Below are 23,894 nucleotides of genomic sequence, written 5' to 3' on the forward strand. Positions count from 1 at the left end.
TGGAATTTAGACTGACCAATGTTATTATTTGGTCAAATGTATATGCATCAAAATTTTTTTAGTTTTGAACAATAATTTTTCTGTAAGATTTTGAGATCCATCTTTCTCCATCCATCTTTTCCTTCTGCCCTTCCTTTGTCAGCAAGTAATTTGTTAAGGGTTATACATATATAGCTATGTTAAACATATTTCCATAATAGTCATAGAGTGAAAGACCAATCAGAACAAAAAGCAACAAAGAACCATGAAAGGTTTAAAAAACCCACAATAAAATAGTATTCTTCAGTAAACATTCAGGATTGATTGTTTTTTCTCTCAATGTGGATGGCATTTTCCATCACAAGTCCTTTAAAATTGTCTTTATTGTACTGTTGAAGAGAGCTAAATTCATCATAGTTGATCATCATACAATGTTGCTATAAGAAGTATGATGTTCTTCTTCTTCTGCTCACTTTACTCAAGCTTAGTTTAAGTCTTTCCAGGCTTATATGATATCCACCTATTCATGATTTCTCACAGAACAATAGAATTTCATCAAATTCATATAACACATTTTGTTCAGATAGTCCCCAATTGAAGGGCATTCCCTCAATTTCCAACTCTTTGGCAATATAAACAGAGCTGCTATAAATATTTTTGAATAGGTCGGTCTTTTCCCCTTTTTAGAATATCTTTGAGATGCAGAGCTAATTTTTTTATTGCTAGAAAAAGGTATGCACAGTTTTATTGCCATTTGTATGTATTTTTAAATTGCTTTTCAAAATAGTTGAATAAATTCACAACCCCACCAACAATACATTTGTATTCCAATTTTCTCACCTCGCATCCAATGTAGATCATTTGCTTTTTTTGTAACTCAGAGTGGTTTTAATTTTCATATCTCTAATCAATAAGGATTTAGAGTGGTTTTTTATATGACTTCAAATATTTCTAATTTCTTCAACTAAAAATTTCCTGTTCATATCCTTAATCATTTCACAATTCTTATAAATTTGAGTCAGTATCTCTATGTTTTAGAAATGAGTCTAGCAAAGATGCTATATGTAAAAATTGATTTCCAACTGTCAGTATTTTTTCTCATCTTGGCTGTTTTGCTTTTATTTATATAGAATCTTTTTTAATTTAATGTAATCAAAATCATTTATTTTGCATTTTATAATTTTTGTCTCTTATTTGATCATAAACTCCTTCCCTTTCCATATACTTGACAAATATACTATTCATTGTTATCTAATTGCTAATGTAATATTGTATTATACTGGTGATAATAGATATCCTTGTTTTATCCCTAATCTTACTGGAAATGCTTCTAGTTTATGCTCATTTGGTAGTATTTGATAGAATTGATTTGTAAATTCATTTGGTTCTGGAATTTCTTTTCATAAGGAGTACACTGATGATTTGTTCAAATTTCTTTTCTGTAGTGGGGTTAATCATTTTATTTACTCTTCTATTAATCTGGGTAATTTATATTTTTGTAAATATTCAACCATTTCACACAGACTGTCAAAGTTTTTGAAATTCATTTGGACAAAATCACTCCAAATTATCACTTTAATTTCTTTCTCTTTGGTGCTGAAATCACCCTTTTCATTTTTGATGTCAGTAATTTGTTTTATTTCCTTCTTTTTCTATAATCAGATTAATCAAAGTTTATTTCTTTTGTGTTTTTTCAATAAAACCAACTCAGTTTTATTTATTAATTCAATAGTTTCCTTTCAATTTTTATTGATTTCTCCTTTTATTTTCAAAGTTTCTTATTTTTGGAATTTTTAAAAGTTATGTTTTTTTCCCAGCTTTTTGTAATTGCATATGCAGTTCATTGATCTCAACTTTCTCTATTTTATTATTATAAGCATTTAGAGTTATAATTGTTTTTTGAAAATAACTACTTTGACTATATCCCAAAAGTTTTGGTATGTTTGGTATGACATTTTTGTACATGATATTAATAACTATTTCTATGTTCTATTGTTTGAATCACTCATTCTTTAAAATTAGGCTAATTAATATCCAATTAATTTTTAGTCTGTCTTTCCAACTCCTTTTATTGCATATGTTGTTTATTGCATCATAATCTGATGCAATAAATGCATTTAATATTTCTACCTTTTTGCATTTGATTGTGAGGTTTTTAATGCCATAATACATGGCCAGTTTTTGTGTAGGTATCATGTAACTGCAGAAAAGAAGGTATATTCCTTTCTATCCCCATTCAATTTTCTCCAGATATCTATCATATCCAATTTTCTAAAATTCTATTCACATTCTTAACTTCTTTCTTGTTTATTTTGTAGTTAGATTTATCTAATTCTGAGGTTGAGGTACCTCACTATCACAGTTTTGTTATCTATGTCTTCCTGTAATGCAGTTGCCATTTCCTCTAAGAATCTGGTTGCTACACTTCTTGGTGCATATGTGTTTGCTATTGAACATTACTTCATTGCCTATGGTACTCTATAGGAACATGTAGTTTTCTTCCTTATTCTTTTTTAATATGGTATATTGTTGCTTTAGCTTTGTCTGAGATAAGGATTGCTATAACTCCTTTTCTTACTTCATAATATATTCTGCTCAGTCTTTTGCCTTTCTGCTTCAATTTTTTTCTTATAAATAACATATTGTAGGATTCTGGTATAAAATTCACTCTGCTTTCTACTTTCATTTTATGGGAGAATTCATCTCATTCACATACAGTTTTGATGACTAATTCTATAGTTTTCTCCATTCTATTTTCCCTACATTTGAATTTTCATTCTCCTTTTACCCTATGCCTCTTCAGCAGTGTTTTGCTTTTCATTGCCATCTTCCCCAATCTGTGTTTTTTCTAGTAACTTCTCTCCCTTTTCTTTTGCTTTTCCTCTTTTACTCTCCACTGTCCTTCTCCCTTCCCTTCTATCAGTCCTTTCTTTCTTCCCGCCCCCCTTCTACTCCTAATTCCCTGTAGCGTAAGATAATTTTCTTAACCCAACTGAGCATATATGCTATTCACTCTCAGAGTTAAATATGATGAAAATAAGATTCAAGCAATTCTCACCCTCTCTCCCTCCTTTCCCTCTTTTGTTTTAGGTTCGTCATACCTTTCATAGGACATAATTTACCCCATTCTACCTTCCCTTCCTCCCATCCTAAGACTGATCCTTTTTTATTTTTTTCATATCATCCGATCAAAATCAACTTAAGTCCATACCTTCTCTCTAAGTATAGTCCTTCTTATAGAAATATAGTTCTCAAAAGTTATAAATGTTATTCTCCTATATAGGTATGCAACCAGTTTAATCTTATTGAATATTTTTTTTTTATTTTCCTCTGCTTACCTTTTTATGTATCTCTTTAGTCTCTTGTTTGATGATCAAATTTTCTATTCAACTCTAGTTTGTCAGTCAGGAAAATTTGAGTCACCTATTTCCTTAAAAGTTCATATTTTCTTTTGAAAGTATATGCTCGGGGCAGCTTGGTGGTGCAGTGGGTAAAGCACCGGCCTTGGAGTCAGGAGTACCTGGGTTCAAATCTGGTCTCAGACACTTAATAATTACCTAGCTGTGTGGCCTTGGGCAAGCCACTTAACCCTGTTTGCCTTGCAAAAACCTAAAAAAAAAAAGAAAGTATATGCTCAATTTTGTTAAGTATTGATTCTTGGTTGGAATTCAAGCTCCTTTACCCTCTGCATAGGTCCTTCCATTCTTTAAGACTGATGTTGACTGTGTATAATCCTGACTGACCTTCTTGGTATTTGAATTTTTAATTTTTTTTCAGGCTGCCTTACATATTTTCTCCTTAACCTGATAATTTGGAATTTTCCCAAAATATTTCATGGAATTTTCATTTAAGATTCCTTTCAAGAGATGATCAATCCAATCTTTCAATGACTATTTTACCCTCTGATTCTAAGTTATCAGGCAGTATTCCTTTTTGATTTTTCTGAAAGACATCCAGGCTCCTTTGTTTTTTCATCATGACTTTCAGATAGTACAGTAAGTTTTTAAATTATCTCTCCTGTATATATAATTTATTTACACACACACATACACACATGTATATATATATATATATATATATATATATACATATATATATATATGTATATATATATATATATATATATATTCCACCAGGTCCATTGCTTTTCTAATGAGTTATTTATCATTTTTTTATAATTACACAATTTTTTGTCTTCCTTGCTTGATTCTTTATATCACATAGAGTTATGAGCTTTGACTTGCTCAATTCTATTTTTCAAGGAATTATTTTCTTCACTTAACTATTGTATCTCCTTTTCCATTTGGAGAATTCTATTGTTTTTTAAAAAGCTCTTTTCTTTTTTCATTTTTTCCAAACTTATTTTTTTTCTTTTTGTTTAAATGGGCAATGGGCTTAAGTGACTTGTCCAAGGTCACACAGCTAGGAAATTATTAAGTGTCTGAGGTCAAATTTGAATTCGAGTCCTCCTGATTCCAGGGCTGGTAGTCTATCCACTGAGCCACCTAGCTCCCCCTCCAATTTTATTTTTAAGGCTTTGTCTTCTTCAGTCTTTTTTTGTGTTTCTTTTTTGCAATATGTTGAATTTATCTTGCATTTATTTCCCCAAATTTTTACTTGATTATTAAAATTTATTTTTATCTCTGACAAGAAGATTTTCAGTCTAGAGAATGATTCATATTCCCTGTTAGCTTTTAGACATATTTTTTCCTGCCATCCTCTTCTGTGATGGTATTGTACTCTTCCCTACTTTCAAAGTAGCTTATATTGACTTGTCTTTTTTCTGACTTTTCCTATTCGTTTTGGTCTCTGCTTTTGGACCACAGGGTTGCTGTCCCAAGTTTCTTGTGTAAGGGTAGAGGCCTTCTCACAGATCCTCTGCGTTGGCAATACTAGTGACTTTGTAACTGAGCTAGGGCTGCCAACCCAGTCATCCTAGCTGAACCAGGAGTCTGGGGTATCTGTGCTGTAGTGCTTCCAGCTAGCCAGCCCTGCCATTGTCCTACTGAGAAAGGATCCAGAAACCTCTACTGCATATCTCTGTTTAAGTTGAGATCCTTAGGCTGTCCTCTTCTGCACTTCACCCACTCTATCCCAGCTCCCTGCACTGTACTATGCTCCCTGAGCTAATTCATGTTCTCTCTTTACCTTAATGAGACAAACCTTTTGAGTCATTTCCAGGTGTCTTAAAGCTGGAAAATGCTCCACTTTGTTCTTCTGTGGATTGTGTCAGGCCAGAATCTGTTGAGAGGATGGATTAATGTTATTTCTAAAGGAAATCTGGGAAAGTTTAGGGAAGTTCTTGGCTTCTCTTCACCATTTTGACTCCACCCCCATGTTTTATAACATTTTGCATGTAGTTCCAAATTATTCACCAGAATGGTTATACCAATTCACAACTGTACCAACAGTAATTAGTGCACCTATTTTTCCATATCTCCTCAAGTAAGTTTCCTTTTACTTTTCTGTAATGTTAATAAATTTCATAGGTATGAAATGGTATTCCAAAAATGTTTTAATTTGAATTTCTCTAAATAGTCATGATTTAAAGGACTGTTTCCTGGAAAGGGTTTCATTTTTTTCTTAATTGATACATTATTTTTCCAAAAATATGTTATGAAAGTTTTTTCAATATTCATCCATATGCATATGTATATTTTTTATTTTTTAAAATTCATTTATTTTCATCCATTTTCACATGGATATTTTCATGTTACAAAATTTCCTCCCCTTAGTGGCAAATAGTCAGGCTAGAATTGCATATACATATTCTGACAAACATGTTTACAGATTAGTATTATTTATTTTCAGCATGAGGAATTAGGATTAAGGGAAAGAGATACATAAAAGATAATTTTCATAAAGTGTTCATCAGATTCAGAAGGATTGCTTGTGTGTGTGTGTGTGTGTGTGTTTTGTTTTGTTTTTCTTCCTCTGGATGGGGATAATATAGTCCATAACCAGTCTAATTCAGTTGTCCTAGGTCTTTGAACTGCTGAGAGAAGTCGTTTCCATCAAGTTTGTTGATCTCACAATGCTGCTACTGATGTGTACATTGTTCTCTTGGAACTCCCTTCACTCACTATCAGATCAGTAAGTAATTCCATGCTTCTCTAGAGTCTGACCTTTTATGGTTTGCTATAGAATAATAGTATTCTGTAGTATTATTCATGTACCATAACTTGTGTAGCCATTACACAATTGATGGGCATCCTCTAAATTTCCAATTCTTTGCCACTACAAAAAAGGGCTGCTATGAATATTTTAGAACATGTGTGAATTTTCCCCTTTTTATCATTTCTTCTGGATATAGACCTAGAATTGGAATTACTTGGTCAAAGGGCATGAACATTTTTATTGCTCTTTGGACACAATTCCATATTGCTTTCCAGAAAGTTTGCATCCATTCTCAATTCCAAATGCAATGAATCAATGCCCCATCCTCCCACAACCCCTCCAACATTGATTATTTTTCCCTTTTTCTCAACATATGTATATTTTTAAGTTACAAAATTTACTTCCAACCTCTCTCCTCAATGGCAAACAATCAGGTTAACATTATCCATACTTATTTTTGATAAAATGTTTACAGATTAATAATTTTTGGTATGAGGAATTAGGATTAAGGGAAAGAAGATACATAAGAAATAATTTTTATAAAGTGTTCATCATCAAGTTTTTTGTTTTGTTTTGCTTTTCTTCCTCTGGATGGGCATAGAATCATTCAAAGTTGGTCTAATATGGCTGTCCTAGTTCTCTGAACTACTGAGAGAAGCTGCTTCCATCAAGGCTGATCATCTTACAATATTATTGTTAACGTGTACATTGTTATATTGGTTCTGCTCCTTCAGTTCAGTGTCAGATTCTATAACTCCTTCCTTGTTTCTATAGAATTCAACCATTTATGGTTTCCTATAAATGATTTTTTCTTCTGAGGCTGATGCAAATTCACATCCCTTGACCATTTACCAATTAAGAAATTACATTTTTTTAAAAATTTGACCCAGGTCCTTATGTATTTGAGATATATGTCCTTTATCTGAGAAACTTTTTACCCCACTCCCCAGTATATTGTTTTCCCTTAAATTTTAGCTACAGTGGTTTTCCTTGTGCAGAAAAGTTTTAAGTTCATACAAACAAAATTATTTCTTTTATTTCTTATATCACTTTTTAGTTAATATAATAGTCAAATTGCATGATCATTCTTCTTTATTTTCTTTATTGTTTTTCCTGTGTATCTTATTCTTTACCTTTGTGAGATGTAGTTCCTTGCCTAGAATTTGGTTTTCAAGTTTTTCTAGTTTTTCCAGTAATTTATGCCAAATGATGGGTTCTTGACCCCTAAACCTGTATCTTTATATTTATCAAACACTAGATTATTGGTATTTATTATGTACCTAATATAGCCAATTGATCAATCACACCATTTCTTAGTGAATAACAGATTATTTTGATGACTACAATTAAAATACAGTTTGAAATCTGGCACATCTATATTGTCTTTCTTCAAATTTTAGTCATTCACTGTCCTAATAGTCTTGATATTTTCTTCTTTGAGATGATTTTATTATTTTTATAGTAATATGAAATAGATTTTTAGAAGTTTGACCCCCAGAAAAGAAAAATTATCCTGGGTAGGATATAATTTTGATTATTTTGGCTCATACTACCAATGAGCAATGAAAAGTTATCAACTTATTTATAATTGTTTTTATTTCTTTAAAGAGTGTTTTTAAATGAACTCACACAATTTCTGGTTTGTCTAATCAAGTAGACTCACAAGTATTTCAATATAGACTGAAATTTTTAATGGAATTTATCTAACTCTTCCTGTTGAGTTTTGTTCCTAATATACAGAAATGTTGGTGATTATGTCTATGTAATTTTACTTAACTTGTTAATTGTTTCAATTAGTTTATGTTTTAAATCTATTCTCTGGAATTATCTATGTATATAATTATATCATCTGAAAAGAGTGGTAGTTTTTTGTTTAATTGTGTTTATCATCTTGTTGCAATGCAGAATATAATACAATATTGTATTTTAATATGATATTGAATAAAAGGGGTGAAAATGTACAAATATTACATTATCACTGATGTTACTGGGAATATTTGAGTTCATCCTCATAGTTAATGATTACTTTGTGTTTTTATAGAGATTATATATCATTTTAATAAAGGTTCCATTTATTCCTTTTATATCAAGAATTTTTTAAAAAAATAGGAATGTTCATTTGTCAAAAACTTTTTGCCACATGTTGATACAAAGAGTATTATTTTGGGATTTTTATTGATATAGTCAATTGTGCTATTTTTTTTACAATATTGCACTAGCTCTATATTGTTGGAATAAATCCCACTAAGTTACAGGGTATATTCTCTGTGATATATTGCTATGATCATCTTGCAAGTATTTTATTTATTTTTTGCATCAATATCCTTCAAGGCAATTAGTATATAGTATTTCATCTGGGTTTTTTTTTTTGTTTGTTTCCCTGTTCAGGAGTCAAAATCATTTTTGTACCATTAGGGGAGTTTGGTAGGATTTTTTATTTATATATTTTCAAATAATCCATATAATTAAACTTGATTTTTCATCAAACACTTAGTGATTTTTACAAAACTGAGATTCAGAAAATTGGTTGTCTCTTTATCCAGTGTTATACAGTGGATAAATCTGATTTCTGCTCAGTTCAAGTCGGTTCAGTAAGCACTTCTAATTCATTTAATTTTTTGAATTCACTGTGACAACTAATAGATATAAAAAAAGACATAAATAGAAAACATTCTCTTCTATCAGTCAGTAGATGTGCTCAAGCATTATGATCTTCCTACTATTATACTTTCTTTACTGGATTATGACTTGTTTTTAAGTTTCACTAAATAATATTTTAAAATTGTAAATGTATCATTGCTGCATTTTTTGATAGGTATATATTGTTTTCTATCAGTTTTTTCAGGGCAATGGAGTTAAGTGACTTGCCCAAGGTCACACAACTAGGTAATTATTAAATGTCTGAGACCAGATTGAACTCAGGTCCTCCTTATTCCAGGGCCAGTGCTCTATCCACTGTACAACCTAACTGTCCCTAGATAGGTATAATTATCCAAGAAAACACATTTTGACATGCTTCAATGATATGACTATAGGAAAAAACGATTCATCTGTTAGTAGTATTTTTAAGGCTTTTTTATTTGCAAGGCATTTTTTAGATAGTTATATATTTTTTCTCTCTCAGTTTTTGCAGGGCAATGGAGTTAAGTGACTTGCCCAAGGCCACACAGCTAGGAAATTATTAAGTGCCTGAGTTTAGATTTGAACTCAGGTCCTCCTGACTTCAGGGCTCGTGCTCTATCCACTGTGCCACCTAGCCACCCCCATTAGTAGTATCATTCATTGATTGGAAGTAGGAAGAGCTGGAACGAAGAAAGTATTCTAAGATATATCATGTACAATATATAGCTTTTTGTTGCCAGATATCACATGGTGGTGTTCCCCAGTACTGAGGGTGCACAGTGATTCCTTGCTGATATGGAAGGAAGTGAAACCAGTTCAGGATCAAGAGGCTCTGGCAACAGTTAAACCATCACCAATAATCCTGTTCTCTAACAATCAGTCTGTAGGGTGGAATGATTCTGGAAAAGCAAGAGAAAAGGATGCCTTCCAAAACATCCTTTCGCTTTGACAAACATAATTGTGTGACTAATGTATGCCACCAATCACATGATTGGTTGATGTGATCATCCTAGATACTAAAGGACTAGTAGGCAACTATTGCAATAGTACAGAATAGTAATAAAGAATGTCTATTCAAGGGTTACAGTATCACAGGTCTAGAGTTACAATGAGATTATCAAATATGAGGTCCTAGAAATTTAAGGGAATTATCCATTATCAACCTAGTGGTAAATGTTATAAGAAAGTCTTCTGTTTCCTAATTCAAAACTCTTTCTACCTCCCCATGTTTTTGGTTATAAAGGTAGGGGATAGGAGAGACTATATGAGATATTTAAGATACAAAATTGATAGTTGGTAATTGATTTGGTATAAGATGCAAAGCAAACTGAAGAGTAAATGATAACATAAATATTTTGAATATGAAGAGGTTAATCAGGAACATAGTGAAATTGAGTAAAGATGCGCTCACTCTAAATGGATGTGATCTCAAGATGAATATTCCCTAAAATCTGTGATCTCAATACAAATACTCCCTAAATTTAAGAAATCACAAACTATCTATGCTTATCCACTTAATTATCTCTTGCTCATTACTCTGGGCATTCACTTTACATCCAGGGAGCCTTTCTCTTGCCATTCTCAAGATAACCAATGGGACAATTATTGACTATTTTTTATTCTCAGTACAAGACTATCCCTTTTCTTTTACTATTTTCTTAGCTTGGAAATTTCATAATTCTTTAATGCTTATATAATAAAGCCTACTTATAACCAATATTAGGGCTGAGAATGATAATCTTTGCCCTGTTATTTCAGATTTGTTATAGAGAAAAGTGAGACTTACAAAGGATTAACAACTGAATTGGAACCAGGAATCTGAGGGGCTCAGAGCTGGACCTGCTGGATCAGTGGTGGGTCTAGATGGCAGGGGCTTAAGTCAACTAGGGAGTAGAGGTACTGGTGTTGGCTCTGTCCCCCAGGAGCTTGCAGACAGGGCTGGGGGAGAGTTCTGGTCCAGGAGAACTGCGGACACCATCCCTGGGCTCCTCTGGTCTGAGGAACTCTGAGTCCAAGCCTCCCTTACAGCTCAGACCTCTTCCAAGAACAAACAATTCCAAACTAATTCTACCTCAGGCCCAGGTGTGTGAGCAGAAGAAACAGCCCAGCTGAGGAATGACCTCAGGTCCAGGTAAAGAGCACCATGGATTGAAGGCAAAAGAATTCAATAGCTCCAACTCCTCCCTTCAAGCAAAGGGAGAAGGCCTCAATCAGGGTTACAGACACTCCAGAGAAAGCAACCAACACCTCCTACTGGCAAGCCAGAGAAATTGCACTCAGTGAGTAAAGCCTTTAGTGATCCCAAGCCCCTGTGAACCAACCCCTCCCCAACTCAAGGTCTTTACAAAATGAAGAAGGGTCAGCTGAAAGGTGGAGTGATAGAAAAATTCCTGGAAGGGAAAGACCCTAATTCAGAAAGACCTAGAACCTCTGACTAGAATATGATCTGATCTTCAGCACAGAAAGACTTCCTTGAAGAAATAAGGAAGGAGCTTAAAAATTTGGGAGAGACAATAAATACCTTGCAACAAGAAACAAATACTTAGAAAATACAATTGGACAAATATAAAAGGAGAATAAATCTCTCAGATCATCAATTGGACAATTAGAAAATGAGAATAAATATCTCACATCATCAATTGGACAAATACAAAATGAGAATGATTCTCTCAGATTCTCCATTGGGCAAATGCAAAAAGAAAATAATTCTCTCAAAACCTCAATTGGTCAAATGGAAAGCTCTTTCAAAAGTAGAATTGACCAATTGGAAAAGGAGCTGCAAAAGGTTACTGAAGAAAATTCCTCCTCCCAAAAAAGAATGGAGTCTAAAGAAAATAATGACTCCATGAGACAGCAAGAGTCCATTAAACAAAATCAAAATATAGAAAAAAATAGAAGAAAATGTAAAATATCTCATCAACAAAATGACTGACCTCAAGAATGGATCGAGGAGTGGCAACCTGAAAATTATAGGACTTCTTGAAAACATTGAAGAGAAAAAAAGCCTGGACTTAATATTACAGGATCTAGTAACGGAAAACTGCCCTGATATCATGGAATCGGAGGGCAAAGTAGTTATTGAAAGAATACATCGATCCCCTCCAGAAAAAGATCAAACATGAAAATGCCAAGGAATGTTGTGGCCACATTCCAGAACTATCAGATTAAAGAGAAAATCCTACAAGCAGCAGAAAAAGAAACAATTTAAATATCAAGGAGCCACAGTAAGGATCATGCAGGACCTGGCTGCATCAACATTAAGGGATCAAAGGGCCTGGAATGAGATATTTTGAAGAGCAAGGGAGCTTGGAATGCAGCCAAGAACCGACTTTCCCGTAAAGCTGAGCCTCCTCTTCTAGGGGGAGAAAGATGGACATTTAATGAAATGGAAGAATCCCAAAAATTCCTGATGAAAAGACCAGAGCTAAATAGAAAATCTGGACATCAAACAGGAGGTTCAAGAAGCACATTAAAAGGGCAAAAAAAGGGGGTGGTGGTAAAAGGGAAAAAAAACCTATCCAGTATGTTGAAACTGGCTATATCCCAGCATGCAGAAAAAGATTCTCATGATCTTTAGAATTGTAACTCTAACAGAGAGAATATACCTAGCAAGAAAGATGGACATTCATGATCAATCCATGAGACTGCTATCTAAAGAGATTTAACTCGCTTTAACCCCATTTGGGAGAAAGACTCCTTTAACTCTCAAGATTCTTAACTCTATTTGACAGATTATACTGAACTAGAAGTGACAGACACTCAGAAAATTTTCTATGCCTTAGATAGAATGATCTAAAAAACACTACCTCCTTAAAAAAGGGGGACAGGAAAGAGATGGGAGGAGGGAGGGGATTGAATGGGGCAAATCTCATTACACCAAGGGGCACCAACAACCTGTGGTAATAGAGGGGAAGAAAGGATCAGATAAGAAACACCTGAATCTTCTCATCACACTTGACTTAAAGTCAACCTCCACATACTCAGTTAACTTATAAAACATCTAACCTTTCAATTATTAAAAGGGTAAAAGGGGAGGGGGACAGAGAAAGGGAAGGGGGAGTGGGGGAAAAGGGGGGGGAAATAACAAAAGGAAAGGAAGGGAAAAGGGAAAAATGGGAAAGGGGAAAGAAAGGAGAGGGGTGATATAGGAGGGCAAACACACTGAAGGGGGTGTTATTCAGAAACAAAATACTGGGGAATATAGATAAAGGGGGAAGGGGAAAATACAAACAGAGGGAAGATAGCATGGAGGGCAATAAAGATTTAGTAATCATAACTTTGAAGGTGAATGGGATGAACTCCCCCTTAAAACGTAAGCAAATATCAGAGTGGATTAAAAAACAGAATCCTACAATATACTGCTTACAAGAAACTCATTTGAAGCAGAGAGATACATATAGAGTAAAGGTAAAAGGTTGGAGCAAAATATATTTTGCTTCAGCTGAAGCATAAAAAGCAGGGGAGCAATCCTTTTCTCAGACAAAGCAGCAGCAAAAATAGATAGACTTAAAAGAGATAAGGAAGGAAACTTTATCCTCCTAAAAGGTATCATAGACAATAAAGTCATTTCAATATTGAATATATATGCACCCAGTGGGGCAGCACCCAAATTCTTAGAGGAGAAGCTGAAAGAACTACAGGAAGACATAGACAGCAAAACTCTACTAGTGGGAGACCTCAATCTCCCCCCTCAGATCTAGATAAATTGAATCATAAAATAAACAAGAAAGAAGTTAAGGAGGTAAATAGATTGTTAAAATAATTATATATGGTAGACTTATGGAGGAAACTGAATGGGGATAGAAAGGAATATACCTTTTTCTCTGCAGTACATGAAACTTATGCAAAAATTGACCATGTACTAGGACATAAAAACCTAATGATCAACTGTAGAAAGGCAGAAATAGTGAATTCATCTTTCTCAGATTACAATGCAATAAAAGTCATATGTAATACTGGACCAAGTAGATATAGACCCTGAACAAATTGGAAACTGAATAACCTCATTTTAAAAAAATGAGTGGACCAAAAAACAAATTATAGAATTAACAATTTCATCCTAAATAATGAGAATAATGAAACAACATACCAAAACCTATGGGATTCATTCAAAGCGACTCTCAGGGGATATATTATAGCTCTAAATGCTTACATGAATAAATTGGAGAAAGAGGAAACCAATGAACTAAGTATGCAACTAAAAAAAATTAGAGATAGAACAAATCAAAAATCCCCAATTAAATACCAAATTGGAAATTCTAAAAATTAAAGGAGAAACTAATAAAATCAAAAGCAAAAAAATTATTGAATTAATAAATAAAACCAAAAGTTGGTATTATGATAAAACCAATAAAACTGATAAACCTATGGTCATTTTGATTAAAAAAAGAAAGAAGAAAACCAAATTGCTAGTATCATAACTGGAAAAGGTGAACTCACCACCAATGAGGAGGAAATTAAAATAATATTTTGAAATTGTTTTGCCCAACTCCATGCCAATAAATTTGATAATCTAAGTGAAATGGATGAATATTTACAAAAATATGTTGCCCATGTTAAATGAAGAAGAGATTAAATACCTAAACAACCCTATCTAAGAAAAAGAAATTCAACAAGCCATCATTGAACTTCATGAAAAAAAATCTCCAGGGCCTGATGGATTCACAAGTGAATTCTACCAAACATTTAAGAAACAAAATGATTACAAGTTATCACTAGGATAATACATTATGATCAAGTAGGATTTATTCCAGGAATGCAGGGTTGGTTCAATATTAGGAAAACTGTTAGTATACTCAATTATATCAACAGCAAACCTATCAGAAATCATATGATCATATCAATAGATGCTGAAAAAGCTCTTGACAAAATACAGTATCCATTCCTATTAAAAACACTAGAGAATGTAGGAATAAATGGACTCTTCCTTAAAATATTTAGCAGTATCTATCTGAAACCATCAACAAGCATTAAATTCAACGGGGAGAGGCTAGAGGTATTCCCAATAAGATCAGAGGTGAAACAAGGGTGGCTATTATCACCACTACTATTCAATACTGTATTAGAAATACTGTATTAGTGTCAGGAATTAGATATGAAAAAGAAATTGAAGCAATTAGAATTGAGAAGGAAGAGACAAAACTCTCACTCTTTGTAGATGACATGATGGTCTACCTAGAGAATCCCAAGAAATCATCCAAAACCTACTGGAAACAATTAACAATTTTAGTAAAGTTGCAGGTTATAAAATAAACCCTCATAATTCCTCAACTTTTCTATATATGTCTAGCAAGATACAACAGGAAGAGCTAGAAAGAGAAATCCCATTCAAAGTAACCTCAGACAATAAAAAATACTTGGGATTCTATTTGCCAAGACAGACTAAGAATCTTTTTGAAAACAATTATAAAACACTTCTCATGCAAATTAAATGAAATTTAAATAATTGGGCAAATATCAATTGCTCATGGATAGGTAGAGCTAATATAATAAAAATGACAATTCTACCAAAACTAAACTATCTGTTTAGTGCCCTACCAATCAAAATTCCAAAAAATTACTTTAATGAGTTAGAAAAAATGGTAAGTAAATTCATACGGAGAAATAAAAAGTCAAGAATTGCCAGGAGCTTAATGAAAAAAAAAGTGCAAAAGAAGGTGGCTTAGCCCTACCTGATCTAAACTTATATTATCAAGCATCAGTCATCAAAACTGTTTGGTATTGGTTAAGAAATAGAGTGGTGGACCAGTGGAATAGACTAGGTGTAAAAGCAAGAGATTGCTTGTTTCATAAACCCTAACAGTCCAGCCACTATGATAAAAAACTCCCTCTTTGATAAAATCTGCTGGGATAATTGGAAGTTAGTATGGAAGAAACTTAGATTAGACCCACACGTAACACCCTTTACTAAGATCAGATCCAAATGGTTACAGGACTCAGACATGAAAAACAATACTATAAGCAAATTAAAAGATCAAGGACTAGTTTGCCTTTTAGATCTGTGCAAAGGGGCGCAGTTATTGACTAAGGAAGAGTTGGAGAACATCACCAGAAATCAACTACATGATTTCCATTACATTAAATCACAAAGCTTTTTCACAGATAAAACCAAAGTAACCAAGATCAAAAGAAATGTAGTAAATTGGAAAGCAATCTTTACAAATAATGATTCTGACAAAGGACTCATTTCTAAAATATACAGAGAACTGAGTCATATTTTTATAACAAAAAGCCATTCCCCAATTGACAAATGGTCAAAGGATATGCAAAGGTAATTTACCAATGAGGAGATCAAGCAATCCATAGCCATATGAAAAAATTCCCTAAATCATTAATTATTAGAGAAATGCAAATTAAAGTTTCTCTGAGGTACCACCTCACACCTCTCAGATTGGCCAATATGACCAGGAAGGATAATGATCATTGTTGGAAGGGTTGTGGGAAATCTGGGACACTATTGCAGTGTTGGTGGAGCTGTGAACTCTTCCAACCTTTCTGGAGAGCTATTTGGAACTAAGCCCAAAAGGCAACAAAAATGTGCACACCCAATCTGTATCAAGGTACAACATGGAAACAAATTAAAGACTTAAAGATTGCTTTCAGAGGGAAGGTGGGGGGAGGGAAGTAAGATGGGGGGTAAATTGTAAAACTCAAATAATATCTTTAATAAAAATGAATTTTAAAAAAAAGATACAGTAGCATCTAATTTCACTAAACATATTTTGATCCTCCTCTCATTATAGAAATGCACCTAGTTATTGGAGAACATATCATGGCTTCTTTCTCTACTACCTCTAACACTTTTCCATTCTTCATCCAAGTACATATACCTATGTAGTTCAGTTCATTTCTCCCCACACAAAATTATGATTATGATCATGTTTTCCTTAAATAAAATTGGGTTTTGTTTCCCTGTAAAGTCTATCCATAGGTGTGTGTCCTGGTGCCAAATAGAACAACTCTAATCTCAATTCTACATGAAAAGTCTTCAAAATTTTAAACTGTGTTCCTATAAAATCTTGGAAGACCTGAAAACATACAGGTCCCTAGAAATAACTCTGAAAACAGCAGCACAAAAACCCCTGTAGCTCTGAACTAAGTTCTGCACAGAACTTAAAGCTACAGATTCCACCACAAAAAAGTTGTTCTCAACTCAACATATCATAAAAGAGCTTCAGTAAAGTTCTGTCTTTCCCGAGTAAGGGGGAAGTATAGCCCAACATAGTCAGGAGAGAGGGAAAGTCAAGGGAATCCCTAGGGACACTGGTGCAATATTTGGGATTGAGGTAGTAAGAAATCACTCTTTAGGCATTGCCTTGGCATAACAGAAGGGACAAACCTGCATCAACTTGAGAAGTGATGACAGGGAACATATCTTGGCCCAGCAAAAAAAAAAAACAAAAAAAAAAAACACTTTAGGATTATACCCCCTTACTCCAGATGCAGAGGTCAACTAACAAAATGAACAAAAATCCAAAAAAGAGTGCCAGCTTAAGAAAGCGATTATAGAGATAATAAAAATGTCATCCTGGAAAGGAAAGAAGTGACAGATTGCCTACATGTGAAGCTTCAAAGAAGTTAATTGATCTCAATTTTAAAATCATTTAGAAATTCACAAAAAGTATTTTAAAAAACAAGGAAAAGAGGAAGAAGTAAAATGGAGAAAAATAAGAAACATGCAAGAGAATTATGAAGAACTGGCTGAAAAATAAATTCCTCTAAAAGTAAAAATGACCAAATGGGAAAAAATGTAGCTCACCAAAAACTAAAATCTACCAACTTATAAAGGAAAGCAACTCATTTAAAACATAGAATCAAATAACTGAAAAGGAAACACAAAAGCTCACTGAAGAAAATAAAAAATCTAAAAATTAGAATTGGATAAATGGAAACTAATGACCTTTTGAGACACCAAGATTCCAGCAAATAAAAGCAAAAGGCTGAAAAAAAGAGAAGAAAATGTAAATTATCTTTTAGGAAAAGCAACCAACCTGAACAAAAAGACCCAGGAGAGATAATTTACAAAGTGTTGGTCTACCCAATGTTCTCAATCAAAAGAGAGAGCCTGGAAATATATTTCAGAAAATTCTCGTAGAAAACTGTCCTAATAGCCTAGACGAAGACAACATAACCCTTGAAAGAATCCATTAATCACCTCCAGAAAGATATCCCAGAATAAAAGCTCCAAGGAATTGTCTTAGCTAAAGGATAAAATACCACAAGAAATCAAAAAGAACCAATTTAAATATTAAGGATTCACAATAATAATTACACAGGACTTATCAATTTAACATCAAAGGAATTATTTAAGAGGACAAGATGGAATTTCACTTAAATCAAGGGATTTGAAAATTTCTGCTAAAAAGACCAGATTGAAAGGAAAATTTGATGTTCAAATACAAGACTCAAGAGATGCATAAAATAGTAACAGAAAGGAGAAAAATGCTAATCAATAACATGGATATGTCCCTACACAGGAAATCTATGCTTGTAATTTTGAGAATTGTATTTATCTTAGGATAATTAAAAGAAATATATTTAGAGAGAGGATATAAGAAGAGTTTGACTATGAAAGTGCTGATGCTTTAACAAATACTTTAATCAGGCTTGAGTATAATACAAGGGATTGTACTTAGAGGGTATGTGTATAACTAGATCATGAAGTGATTTTGCTTATGAGGGTTGTATTTTTATTGGAACAGAGGGAGGGAAGATACTTAGAGGTTTGGCCAAAAATAGATCATGAATTGATCTTTCTTTATTTGATACTTTAGATAGAAGAGGGACTATACTAAAGGACAGAGGGAGTGTAGGCAGTATATAAATGGATCATGCAGTGCTTGCTTGACTTGATACTTTAGCTCACCAGGATGATATTTCTATTCAAGATACCTGGGAAAGAGGGTATAGTATGAGTTGATTGTAATTTGATGTAGTTTATAGTTCTTGAGAAATGCATTTTAATGCAACAGGTAGGGGGAGTGTACTTCGACAGAGGCTGTGGCTATGAGGTGACTGAGATATTGTTGCTTAACAATCAATCAATCTACCCCTTAAGAATTTGTACTTCTATCAGGACAGATGAAAAGAGTATATTTTGAAAAAAAGGGATTGTGAAGACAAGACAACTTAAAGCAATCAAGACATGAAAAGCAGTTTTAGATTAGTTATTAGAGAATTAATTAGGTATTATAGAAGATTAGGTATTAGAGAATAAATTCCACCACATGAAGAAGTACAAAGACCCATTATAGTAAAGGGAAAGAAGGGAGGATGTAAATCATTGAGGGAATCTTACTCTCAATAATTTAGCCAAAAAGATAATTATATACATTCCCAATTGGGTTTAAAAATGTATCCTACCCTACAAGGAAGCAAGAAAGGAAGGGAAGAGAAAGAAATGGGAAGAAGGTACAAATAACAGGTAGGGCAAAAGTAAAAATGAAAGTAAAGTTAAAGTTAAAGGGGTTTTTTTTCACTTTTTAATTTATTTTACTAAAATAGTCTTGTAAGGGTAAACATAATGCCCACTCTCTGAATCAAAATAAAAAACACCAGAAAAAATTAAGTGTAAGAAAGAAAAAAAGAAGTTGAACTACAATTTTTGTTTAGATGCTATCAGCTCTATCTATGGGATGGAATGAATTATTTATCATAAGTCCATCAGGGTAGTTACTACCATATTTTCTCCCATAGTTGTTATTGATGATTGTAGTTCCCTCCATCCTTTCCTCTCCACTCCCTTTTATTCTATTTGTCCCTCCTCAAAAGTGCTGTGGGGCAGTTGAGTAGTGCAGTGGATATAACACTAGTTTTGGGGTCAGGAAGACCCGAGCCCAAATGCAACCCTAGACAGCCAATAACCACTCAGCCACATGGTTCCAGGCCGACCACCCAATCCCACTGCTATGCAAAAAAAAAAAAAAAATAAAAGTATGTTTTATATGACTACCCTCTGTTATGATCTACCCTCTATTCGATCACCTTCATTCCACTCACCTCCCCTGTCTTTCTTGCATTCTCTTCCTCTCCTTTTTCCTCTACACTAAAACATTTCAATGCCTTAAGTGTGCATGTTTTTTTTTTCCTCTCTGAACCCTTTCTGATGAGAATGAAGGCTCACACATTTCCCCTCACCTTCCCCCTTTCTACTCCATTGCAAAACTTTTTCCTTGACTCTTTTACCTATCCTTTCCCTTTCTCCCAGTAAATTCCTTTTTCACCAACTGACCCCATCTTCAATGCATGTTGTACCTTCATATTCAGCTCTCACCTGTACTTTGTCTAAATATGCTCCTCCTCTAAATATGCTCCTGACTACTGTATTAATTCAGTTGGTTTATATGAGATCTTCCCATGCAAGAAAACAAACAGTTCAATGTCATTAAATTCCTCATAATTTACCCTTTATTTCCACCCTCTCTGTGGTTCACTTGACTCCTTTATTGGAGATCAAACTTTCTGTTCAGCTCTGGTCATTTCAACAGGAAAGTCTGAAATTCACCCATTTCATTGAATGTCCATCTTTTCACCTGGAAGAGGATGTTCAGTTTTGCTAGACAATGCATTCTTGGTTGCATTCCAAGCCTTTTGCCTTCCAGAATATGATATTCCAAGCCCTATGAGCTCTTAATATAAATGTTACTAAGTCCTCTGGTATCCTTACTGTTGTGCCACAATATGTGAATTATTTCTGACAGCTTGTAATATATTCTATTTAATCTGGGATTTCTGGAATTTGGTTATAATATTCAAGGGGGCTATTTTTTTATATATCTTTCAGGGGGGGGATTGCTGGATTCTTTCGATTTTATCCTCTGATTCTAGAATCTCACAGCAATTTTCCAGTCGAAATTCTTGAAAAATGAAGTCATGACTCCTTTCCTGATCATGGACATTTATCTAACCTAATAATTTTGAAATTGTCTCTTTTGTGTGTTTGCTTGGTCAGCTGTTTTCCCAACGAGATTTTCAGGATTTCTTCTAGTTTTTTAAGCAGCTGTCCTTAGCCCCATTTACTTCAGACAGTTTTCTTATCACCTTTACTATTTGGCCAATTCTTTTTTTTAAAGAGAGATTTTATTTATTTTGAGTTTTACAATTTACCAGTTATTCTTGCTTCTCTCCCCCCACCACCCAAAGAACTCAGTCTGTTAATCTTTACATTGTTTTCCATGGTATGCATTGATCTAAGTTGAATGAGATAAGAGATAAATCACATAATTAAGGAAGGACAGTTTTGATGACTTATGCTTTACAATATAATTTTATATCTGGTAAGGCTAAACCACCTCCTTTTGCACTGTGTTTCATTAAATTCCGGGAAATTCTTGACTTTTTTTTCTCCATATGAATTTACTTACAACTTGTTCTAACTCATTAAAGTAATTTTTTGAAATTTTGATTGGTAGGGCACTAAACAGGTAGTTTTTTTTTTATATATTTTATTTTTATTATATTATCTAGACCTATCCATGAACAGTTGATGTTTACCCAGTTATATAAATCTGATTTTATTTGTGTGAGAAGTGTTTTTAATTGTTTTCAAAATTTTTTGAATATTCCTTGGCAGGTAGATTCCTAAGTATTTTATAACGTCTAAGGTTATTTTGAATGTGATTTCTCATTCTAGCTCTGTCTGCTGTATCTTGCTAGTCATATATAGAAATGTTGAGGATTTTGAGGGTTCATTTTATATCTTGTGACTTTGTTAAAGTTGCTAATTGTTTTTAGTAGTTTTTAGATGATTTTTTGGTATTCTCTAGGTGTACCATCAGGTCATCAGCAAAGAGTGAGAGTTTTGTCTCTTCCTTCCCAATTCTAATTCCTTCAATTTCTTTTTCTTCTCTGATTGATGAAGCTAACATTTCTAATACAATATTGAATAGTAGTGGTGATAATGGGCACACTTGTTTCACTCCTGATCTTATTAGGAATGCCTCTAGCCTATCCCCATTGCATATGATCCTTATTGATGGTTTCAGATATATACAGCTTATTATTCTAAGGAATAATCCATTTATTCTTATAGTGTGTAGTGTTTTTAATAGGAATGGGTGCTGTATTTTTGTCAAGAGCTTTTTCAGCATTTATTGATAAAATAACATGACTTCTTATAGGTTTGTTATTGATATAGTTATACTAACATTTTTTCTAATATTGAACCAACCCTGCATTCCTAGGATAAACATATTTGATCACAACCTATTATGCTAATGATAACTTGCTGTAATTATTTTGCTAAGATTTTATTTAAGATTTTTGCATCTATTTTCATCAGGGAGATAGGTCTATATAATTTTCTTTCTCTGTTTTAAATCTTCTTGGTTTAGGTATCAGCACCATATTTGTGTCATAGAAAGAGTAAAGCACATTTCCATCCTCACCTATTTTTCCAAATAATTTATATAGAATTATAACCAATTGTTACTTAAATGTTTTATAGTATTCACTTATGAATCCGTGTAGCTCTGAAGAATTTTTAATTAGGGAATAGACTAATAGCTTGTTGAATTTCTTTTTCTGAGATAGGGTTGTTTAGGCATTTAATTTCTTCTTCATTTAGTCTGAGCTACTTATATTTTTGGAAATATTTTCTCATTTCACTTAGATTGTCAATTTTTTTTGTCATTGAATTGGGCAAAATAATTCCGAATTATTGCTTTAATTTCCTCTTCATTGGTGGTGAGCTGATCTTTTTCATTTGTGATACTAGAAATTCGGTTTTCTTCTTACTTTTTTAGTGAAATTGACCATAGATTTAGCAATTTTACTGTTTTTTTCCAATAAAACTGACTCTTGGTTTTGTTTTATTTATTAGTTCAATAGTTTTCATGATTTTGAATTTATTAATTTCTATTTTATTTTTTTAGAATTTCTAATTTGGTATTTAATTGGGGGGTATTAATTTGATCTTTATCTATTTTTAGTTGCATATTAGTTCATTGATTTCCTCTTTCTCTAATTTATTCATGTAAACATTTAAAGATTTAATATATCCCCTGACAGCCAACATGTGTGTATCCCATAGGTTTTGCTATGTGCCTTCATTATTGTCATTATCTAGGATGAAATAATCAGTTCTTTTTATAATTTGTTACTTGATCCACTAATTCTTTAAAATAAGGTTATTTAGTTTCTGATTAGTTCCGGGTCTTTGTCTCCCTCACCCAATATTGTATTTGATTTTTATTGAATTATAACCTGAGAAAGATGTATTCACTATTCTGCCTTTCTACAATTGACCAAGGTTTTTTGCTCTAGTACATAGCCAGTTTTTGTGAAAGTGCCATGTAGTCTGGGGAAAAAAGTATATTCCTTTCCATCCACATTAAATTTCCTCCATAAGTCTATCATATCTAAAATTTATAATAATCTATTTACCTCCCTAACTTCCTTCTTTTTTATTTTTGTTTAGATTTGTATAACTCTGAGAGTAGGAGGTTGAGGTTCCCCACTAGTAGAGTTTTGCTGTCTGTGTGTTCCAGTACTCTTTCAAGTTCTCAAAGAATTTGACTATACCATTGGTTGCATACCTATTTAGTATTGAACTTACTTTATTGTCTATGGTCCCTTTTAGGAGGATATAGTTTCCTTCCTTATTTCTTTAAACGCTATCTATTTTTGTAGCTTCATTGTCTGAGATAAGGATTGCTATCCCTACTTTTTTTACTTCAGTTGAAGCAAAATGTATTTTGCTCCAACTTTCTAAAACTTTACTCTATATGCACTGATCTGCTTCAAATGAGTTTCTAGTAAGCAGCTTATTATAGGATTCTTCTTTTTAATCCACTTTGTTCTTTGCTTGCATTTTTAAGAAAGAGTTCATCCCACTCACATTTGAACTTATAATTAGTAATTTTTATTGCCTTCCCTGCTGTCTTTCCTTTCTTTGTATTTTTCCCCTTTTTTCACTTTATCCACATTCCCCAGTATTTTATTACTGAATATCGCCATCGTCAGTGTGTTTGCCCTCCTATATCAAACTCCTCCTCTTTCTTTCCCCTTTACCTTTTCCCATTTTTCCTTCCCTTCCTACTGTTAGTTCCCCATTTTCTCCCCTCCACTTTTATACTTTTAATGCTTGAAAGTTAAACTAACTTTCTTAATTAAAATGAGTGTGTGAAAGTTAACTTGAAGCCAAGTCTGATGATATAAAGTTTCAGGTTGTTTTCACC

This window comes from Macrotis lagotis, chromosome X (assembly GCF_037893015.1).
Source record: "Macrotis lagotis isolate mMagLag1 chromosome X, bilby.v1.9.chrom.fasta, whole genome shotgun sequence".
NCBI classification, from domain to species: Eukaryota; Metazoa; Chordata; class Mammalia; order Peramelemorphia; family Peramelidae; genus Macrotis; species Macrotis lagotis.